Source organism: Lactuca saligna, chromosome 7 (assembly GCF_052625555.1).
Source record: "Lactuca saligna cultivar CGN05327 chromosome 7, ASM5262555v1, whole genome shotgun sequence".
NCBI lineage: Eukaryota > Viridiplantae > Streptophyta > Magnoliopsida > Asterales > Asteraceae > Lactuca > Lactuca saligna.
The window spans coordinates 63,687,304-63,696,410 of NC_136423.1; positions in this window are offsets into that span (position 1 = coordinate 63,687,304).

Consider the following 9,107-nt stretch of genomic DNA (forward strand, 5'->3'; position numbering starts at 1 on the left):
GAGTTGGGACTCGCCGAGTTGTCCTTGCGACTCGGCGAGTTGAGTCGCGGTGGCCCCGTGATTCATGCCCAGGTGAAACTCGTCGAGTCAGGGGAGTACTCGACGAGTCAAAGGGAAAATCCTAGTGAGTTGGTGAAAACGTGTAGACTTGCCGAGTCGCTTTAGTGCGCTCGCCAAGTCCGATCAATTTGACCAAAGACTATTGACCAAGTTGACCAGTGTTGACTTGATAAGGATGGTCAAACTTAGTGGTACAAGTAATAATTATAGATGTATGATGTTATAGGAGGATTACATCCCAGGGGTTCGAGCACGAGTGATTTCCAGGGTTCACGAGTTATCGAGACATACGAGGTGAGTCTTCTCACTATACTGTACCCGGAAGGGTTTGACTGTGTGACCGGAAGGTCGAATATGATATAAGATATATGTTTTATGTGTGATAAGTTAATCGTTATATGTGCCATGTATGATATGCTTGATATGGGCCGGAAGGCATTATGTTATGGGCCGGAAGGCGAATATGTTATGGGCCGGAAGGCGTGGTAATATGGACCGTAAGGTTGGCGTGGGTAGGACCGGAAGGTTTACCCAGTCGGGACGGAAGTCCCCTGAAACACATGGACCGGAAGGTCAGAGCCTGGAAAGGCGTATGTGCGTAGGTTGTATTTTGGGGAACTCACTAAGGATTTATGCTTACAGTTGTTGTGTTATGTGTTTCAGGTACTAGCGAAGACCGTGGGAAGGCGCCGACATGATCGTACACACACTCGGGGGAAAACTATTTTGTGATCTTTGTTTATGTAATTGGTCGTGACAGTTTTATTTACATTGGAACTTAAATTATTACTCGATGTTTGATGTGTGTAAAAATGAAAAATAAATTGTTTTAAAATTTACGTCGTTACAAGTTGGTATCAGAGCCTTGGTTTGAGGGATTCGGGTACACCTTCGGGCGTAACTGAACTCTAACCGGGGATTTGAGAAAATTTTAATAAATCAATAAATTTTGATAAGTGATTTTGAAACAACCAAAGAAGAAGGAGTGTGTACGGTCAGCCAACGCCCGAACGTTAAAATCCCCAAAATACTCTTACAATATGTGTTATGAGATATGATATGATATGATACGCATGCTAGTAGACTAGGTATACATATTAGGACTAGAGTGGCCTGATTTTGTCATGCCTTAGTCTAGGGAAACCTGCTTCTATGAGGTGATTGAGAGCGAGTGGGTAACTTGTGTGTGACAATAATAGAGCACTCAGGATTCGGGGTTTGGAGAGGAGGACTTGGGGTGAATACTGACGCGGTGTAATTGGTAGTATTGGGCCCGTACTACTAAGGACACCGGGTCAGTGGGCGTCCCAAGTAAGAATCCCTGGGTATCAGAGACTGAGTAGGATTGCGTTATCGAGTGCGATTATGCCCGATAGAGTCTCTGATATTTTTATGTTGTATTTCAGAGACATCATGGTTGGACCACGCCACAGACCAGGTACAAGTAGTGTGACTGCCGAGGAGCTTCGTCAGATGATTCATGAGGAGGTAGTTGCAGCGATTCGGGCTGAGATTCCGAAGATGTTTGGGTCTATTAAGACCACGCTGATGGAGACATTTGATGAGCGGTACGCCGCATTGACTATGGCCGCCGCCGCTGCAGCGACTGCAGCTGTGGCCACTGCTAGACCACAGGGAGGTGACTCGTTGCTGTTCCAGGAGTTCAACAACACAAAGCCACCGGAGTTTGACGGGACGCAGGATCCGATCGCTGCGATGAGATGGATTGCTGATATCGAGGGATGCTTCTACACTTGTTCATGTTCGGATCATCTGAGGGTGCAGTTCGCCTTGAACCAGCTCCTCCTGGGAGCAAAGGATTGGTGGAAGTTCATGACGGCGAACTTCACTCTGGCAGAGGTCTCAGCTGTGACGTGGGAGAGGTTTACTGCTATGTTCAGAGACGAGTACGTTCCCCAGGTGGAGAGGGAACGGTTGGTTCAGGAGTTCTTGACCCTCAAGCAGGGTAATGATTCTGTTACGGTGATCACGCGGAAGTTTCACGAGAGGGCGATGTTCTGCCCCGAGCAGGTGTCCACGGAACAGGCTCGGATGAGTCAGTATTTGGGAGTGCTGAGGAGGGATATCTGGGAGTTCGTATCGAACTCGTCATTACAGACTTTTGCTGAGCTTCAGGCGAATACCAGGAAGCGTGAGATCGAGTTGGAGACCCAGGCTAGGGAGGAGGCCGAGTCTCAACGGGTGGATTGGCGGCCGGCTCAGTCCCAGCCGACAGCGAAGCGGACCAGGTCCGACGATTCGAGATCCGGAGGTCGGAAGGGCCGCACTTGCAGAAAGTGTGGCAAGGGTCACAAGGGGGCATGTCGATAGGGTACTTGCTACAAGTGTGGCAAGGAGGGGCACATTGTTAGAGATTGCCCCAAGGGATTCATGGTTTGCTTTCATTGCAACCAGACCGGCCATCGGAAGGCCGAGTGCCCCCAGCTTCGTCAGGGATTTGCGCCTGCTGCCAGGGTTCCCGAGGTTCGGCCAGTGAAGGCCGAGGCTCCGAAGGCTCGCGGGAGAGCTTTCCAGTTGACTGCGGAGGAGGTCCGCGTGGTGCCTGATGTCGTAGCCGGTATGTATTCTTTCATGTATTTACCTTTATACTGAGATATTGTGCTTATATTATGATATGCGTAGGTACTTTTCTTGTGAATTATGTGCCTGCTTTGGTATTATTTGACTCGAGTGCGAGTTGGTCTTTTGTTTCGTTGGCTTTTAGCCAGCACATCGGTATTGATCGGGAGGTGATGAGTCGACCCCTGTGAGTTGCTATAGCAAATGTGAAAGAAATATACGCCACTGAGGTGATTCGAGGATGCGTGCTCGAGATTTTTGGGGTCGAGTTCCCAATAGACTTGGTTCCTATAGCTATGGGAGATGTCTGCGTTATCATGGGCATGGACTGGTTGAGCAAGTTTGGAGCAGTCATTGACTGCGAGAGACAGCTGGTGATGATTCGAGACCCTAGTGGGGGAGTGCTCACGGTTTATGGCGAGGGGACCCGGTGTGGGACGGCATTTTGTTCGGCTGCCAGGGCAAGGTAGAGTTTGCAGCAGGGCTGTAATGGATTCATAGCCTACGTGATCGATACTCGAGTGGCCACGGAGAGGCCCAATTCGATTGATGACGTCCCGGTTGTATGCGAGTTTTCGGATGTGTTCCCCGAAGAGTTACCGGGTGTGCCTCCGGAGAGGCAAGTGGAGTTTCGCATCGATTGGTTCCGGGAGCGGCGCCCATCGCCAAGGCGCCTTATCGTCTCGCTCCACCGGAAATGCAGGAGTTATCCTCGCAGCTTCAGGAGCTGTTGGGAAAGGGATTCATTCGACCGAGTAGCTCACCATGGGGAGCGCCGATTTTGTTCGTCATGAAAAAGGATGGTTCACACCGGATGTGTATCGATTACCGGGAGTTGAACAAGTTGACGTTTAAGAACCGGTATCCGTTACCTAGGATCGACGATCCGTTCGATCAGTTGCAGGGGCGTCTTGGTTCTCCAAGATTGACTTGAGGTCGGGGTACCATCAAATGAGGGTTCGAGAGGAAGATATCCAGAAGATTGCCTTCAGAACTCGTTATGGACATTATGAGTTTGTGGTGATGCCTTTTGGGCTCACCAATGCCCCATCCGCGTTCATGGATCTTATGAACCGGGTGCGTTGGCCGATGCTGGATCGGTCGGTGATCGTATTCATCGATGATATTCTGGTGTATTCGAGGACTAGGGATCAGCATGAGGAACATTTGAGGGAGATTCTTGGGGTTTTGAGATCGGAGAGACTGTATGCCAAGTTTTCCATGTGTGAATTCTGGTTACGAGAGGTCCAATTCCTCAGACATCTTGTTAACCAGAAAGGGATATTGGTCGACCCGGCCAAGATTGAGGCGGTGTTGAGGTGGGAGGTGCCGAGATCGCCAACCGAGATCAGAAGTTTTCTGGGTTTGGCTGGATATTATCGCAGGTTTATCAAGGATTTCTCCAAGATCACTGTGCCACTTACTAGGATGACCCGGAAGGGTGTTACGTTTTCATGGGGACCGGAGCAGCAGTCCTCATTCGAGACGCTTCGTCAGAAATTGTGCGAGGCTCCGGTGCTTGCACTCCCAGAAGGGATGGAGGATTTTGTGGTGTACAGTGATGCCTCTATATCGGGTTTGGGGGCGGTGCTTATGCAGAGGGGTCATGTGATAGCGTACGCTTCTAGGCAGTTGAAGCCTCATGAGTTGAGATATCCCACCCACGACCTGGAATTGGGGGCTGTGGTGTTTGCCCTCAAGATCTGGCGACACTATTTGTATGGGGTTCGGTGTATGATATACACGGACAATAAGATCTTGAAGTACTTGATGGATCAGCCAAATCTGAATATGCGACAGAGGAGGTGGTTGGATGTGGTAGCCGACACGTTGAGCCGTAGGGCGGATAGCGCCCCGATCCGAGATATTTGTATGAGATTGACGGTATTGACCTTGATTTTGGATATTATTCGAGGAGCTCAGGCAGAGGCTGTGAAGCCAGAACATCAGAAGAAGGAGCGGGTTATAGGTTAGGTATCAGGATTCGTCACGGATGGTCGAGGGCTTATGACTTTTCAGGGTCGGATTTAGGTACCATTTGTGGGTGGTGCGCGTACTATTTTGATGGAGGAAGCACATCGATCGAAATTCTCGATTCATCCCGATGCTACGAAAATGTATTTGGATCTCAGGAAGGAGTACTGGTGGCCCTGTATGAAAAGGGATGTCGCTTGGTTTTTCGAGAGGTGCTTGACTTGTCGGCAGGTCAAGGCCGAGCACCAGGGACCGCACGGTAAGCTGCAACCGCTAGAGATTCCCGAATGGAAGTGGGAACAAATCACTATGGATTTCATCACCAAGTTACCGCGAACTGCGAGGGGAGTCGATGCGATTTGGGTGATCGTGGATAGGCTGACGAAGAGCGCTCATTTTCTAGCCATCAGCGAGAGCTCTTCTGCGGAGAAGTTAGCCGAGTTATATGTGAGGGAGGTAGTATCACGGCATGGAGTGCTGATCTTGATTATTTCGAACCGTGACGTGCGTTTCACTTCTAGGTTCTAGAAGAAGTTTCATGAGGAGTTAGGTACTAGGTTACGTTTCAGTACTGCATATCATCCCCAGACAGACGGTCAGAGTGAGCGGACGATTCAGACGCTCGAGGACATGCTTCGGGCATGTGTGTTGGATTTCGGAGGAAGCTGGGACACCTATCTACCTTTAGCAGAGTTCTCGTATAACAACAACCATCATTCGAGCATTGGTATGCCACCCTTTGAGCTGTTGTATGGGCGGAGGTGTCGCACCCCCATCTGTTGGGGTGAGGTAGGACAGCAGGTTATGGGTAGCACGGAGATCGTACTTCAGATGACCGAGCAGATTCAGCTAGTCAGGCAGAGGTTGTTGACCGCTCAGAGCCGACAGAAGAGTTATGCAGATAGACGCCGGTCCGAGCTTGAGTTTCAAGTAGGTGATCTTGTACTCCTGAAGGCCTCTCATTGGAAAGGAGTGATTCGATTAAGGAAGAGGGTCAAGTTGGGGCCCCGGTATATTGTTCCTTTCCCTGTGATCGTGAGGGTGGGCCAGGTAGCCTACTGTTTAGACTTGCGAGCAGAGTTGGGGCAGATTCACGACACTTTCCATGTGTCGTAGTTGAGGAAGTGTATAGTCGATGAATCGGCAGTGGTTCCATTAGGGGATATTCAGGTGGATGCGAGCATGAATTATGCTGAGAGGCCATTAGCCATCAGAGATCGGAAGATCAAGGTTTTGAGGAACAAGGAGGTACCCCCGGTATTGGTTCACTGGCAGCATCGGAAGGCATCAGAGATGACCTGGGAGCCGGAGCATGAGATGCGTGAGCAGCATCCAGAGCTATTTGCATAGCGGGACTTCGAGGGCGAAGTCTTGTTCTAGTGGGGGAAAATTGTAACAGCCTGGATCTCCATGTATCTTTACTTTCATATTTTTGGTATTCTGTGAGGGGACTCGGTGAGTTGGAGGTCGAAATCACTGAGTCGGGTCGCGGTTTTGGACGGAGGTTCGCGTCCGGACTCGGGGAGTCCAAGGGATGGACTCGGCGAGTCCGTGCTGTTTAATGAAACCCTAATTTCCCAATCCTAAGCCCTATTTAAAGGACCTTATGACCTTCATTTGCGGCCACCTTGAGCCCTGAGTGCACCCAAACGGCTGAGAGACCTTGTGAGTGAGATAAGAGGCTATCTGTTCATCATTTTGTGTGTTATTGCAAGAAAGGAAGGAGAAGATCAATCTTGAAGAGTTGGGGAGCTTGGATCTGCTTCTATTTCATCAAGGGAACCTTCTTGAGGTAACTTTCAGAGCTAAACTTTGTATTTTGGTTGATGTGACAAATCTAGGGTTTCTTCTTGCCTTATTTGGCTTGGATTTGAAGTATGGAACGTCCCATGGAGATATGGAACCTAGATCTGGACCTTAGCAGGTCCAGAAGGCCCCAAATGACAAGCTTTATGTCCATTCTTTTGAGTTGGAAGCTAGGGTTGCCATATTAGAGGTTATTTCCCCAAAAAGATCCTTGTATGTGTTGCATGGCGGCCAAGACTGAGACTTTACGTGATAAATGAGCTTGGGAAGGCCATATCTATGTATGTATGGAATGGATCTGACCGCAAAAGCAAGTTTTAGCTGATGCATGGCATGGACTCGCCGAGTCTGAAGAACAGACTCGACTAGTCTCTTGAAGATTGTCCTTGAGACCACCCAGTGTGTAATCCTGCCGAGTTGTGGGTGACTCAGTGAGTCACAGAGAGTTAGAAAGGTTTTTGACAGGTGGACCGAGTCGAGTTGGGACTCGCCGAGTTGTCCTTGCGACTCAGCGAGTTGAGTCGCGGTGGCCCCGTGATTCATGCCCAGGTGAAACTCGTCGAGTCAGGGGAGTACTCGACGAGTCAAAGGGAAAATCCTTGCGAGTTGGTGAAAACACGTAGACTCGCCGAGTCGCTTTAGTGCGCTCGCCGAGTTCGATCAATTTGACCAAAGACTGTTGACCAAGTTGACCAGTGTTGACTTGATAAGGATGGTCAACCTTAGTGGTACAAGTAATAATTATAGATATACGATGTTATAGGAGGATTACAGCCTGGGGGTTCGAGCACGAGTGATTTCCAGGGTTCACGAGTTATCGAGACATACGAGGTGAGTCTTCTCACTATACTGTACTCGGAAGGGTTTGACTGTGTGACCGGAAGGTCGAATATGATATTAGATATATGCTTTATGTGTGATAAGTTAATCGTTATATGTGCCATGTATGATATGCTTGATATGGGCCGGAAGGCATAATGTTAAGGGCCGGAAGGCATTATGTTATGGGCCGGAAGGCGAATATGTTATGGGCCGGAAGGCGTGGTAATATGGACCGTAAGGTTAGCGTGGGTAGTACCGGAAGGTTTACCCAGTCGGGACGGAAGTCCCCTGAAACACATGGTCCGGAAGGTCAGGCCTGGAAAGGCGTATGTGCGTAGGTTGTACCTTGGGGAACTCACTAAGCATTTATGCTTACAGTTGTTGTGATATGTGTTTCAGGTACTATCGAGGACCGTGGGAAGGCGCCGGCGTGATCGTACACACACTCGGCGGAAAACTATTTTGTGATCTTTGTTTATGTAGTTGGTCGTGACTGTTTTATTTACATTGGAACTTAAATTATTACTCGATATTTGATGTGTGTAAAAATGAAAAAAAATTGTTTTAAAATTTACGTCGTTACACTAGTACCAAAGGATACAATTTCTTATATTAATAATAATTGTCAAACAATCGGGTCTTGGTAGAAGACTACTTTCAAAACAACTAGGTCTTGGTAGAAGATTTCCTCTGTACTAATAGGAATCATAGGGATTTCGAGGGTTTACCAAACGGTTTCGATTACTTACAAACATTTCCACACTTATACGAACTTTCTTTCAGAATCATATCAAGTCTTTCATTACAAGTTTTACAAATCAAAAACACATTAATACTTATGAATTCACCAGTTTTTTGGCTGATACTCGCTTTCAAAATAACTTGTATTCTGAGGTCGCAAATAGATAGGTACGACGACCAGGTTTTGTGAAGACGGAGCAATCCAAACTCGATTTATTTTATGATTATTCATTTTATTGTTGTATATTATGAAAGAACACACATGTACTTGAAACTTATACGATTAATGCAATGGATGATGTTGTTGCTTGTTTACTACTTTACATTGTTATGATACATTACATGACGTCCTCCGCCCCAGAACGTTTCCGCCGTTCTCGGTTTTGGGGTGTGACAGATTGGTATCAGAGCATTGTTTATAGTGAATTGCATATATCAACCCATAAAAGATATACTAACTATAAATACAATGGGATTAAAAATACTCTGACTTAGAGTTTATACTTTTAAATAATAAAATCTTTAATTAAGTATACGTGCCTGCATTCATACTAAAATCAGTGTCACAATGACAAGAACAAAAGTATTACGATTGTTGAATAACACAAGTAAGCTTGGGGATGTATGGTCAGTCCTGGGAATGGCATAGCCTGATCAACTATGTTGGTCTGAGGAGTGATTAGCATATGCCCAAGAATGGTTGTGATGTGGAACAAGTTTAAAAACTTAACAACACTACCACAATGAGAACATTATAACAGAACCTAAGTATAAAATACTATAGGAGTATTTTGTGTTATTATAATTACTTACTTGAGAACTTAAAAGGATCTTCATTACTAAGTTGATGGTTTCTAAGTGGATATACTAAAGTTATATGTAACTAGGATGTCATAGACTTAGAATCTGTGAAATTCTGCTTTACCCCGGTTCCTTGTGAATTTGGAGTTGAGTTCACTTATTTGAAAGTCTATCCTGTTTTGATTACATATAACTAGTATGCACTTTACAAATAATGATGTAACTAATGAAGATTATCTAATATTTATCTAGATAGTTTGTGACAACCTGAAATTTTCCATTCTAATCAAACCATTTCAATCCAATAGAAGTAGAGCAGTTAC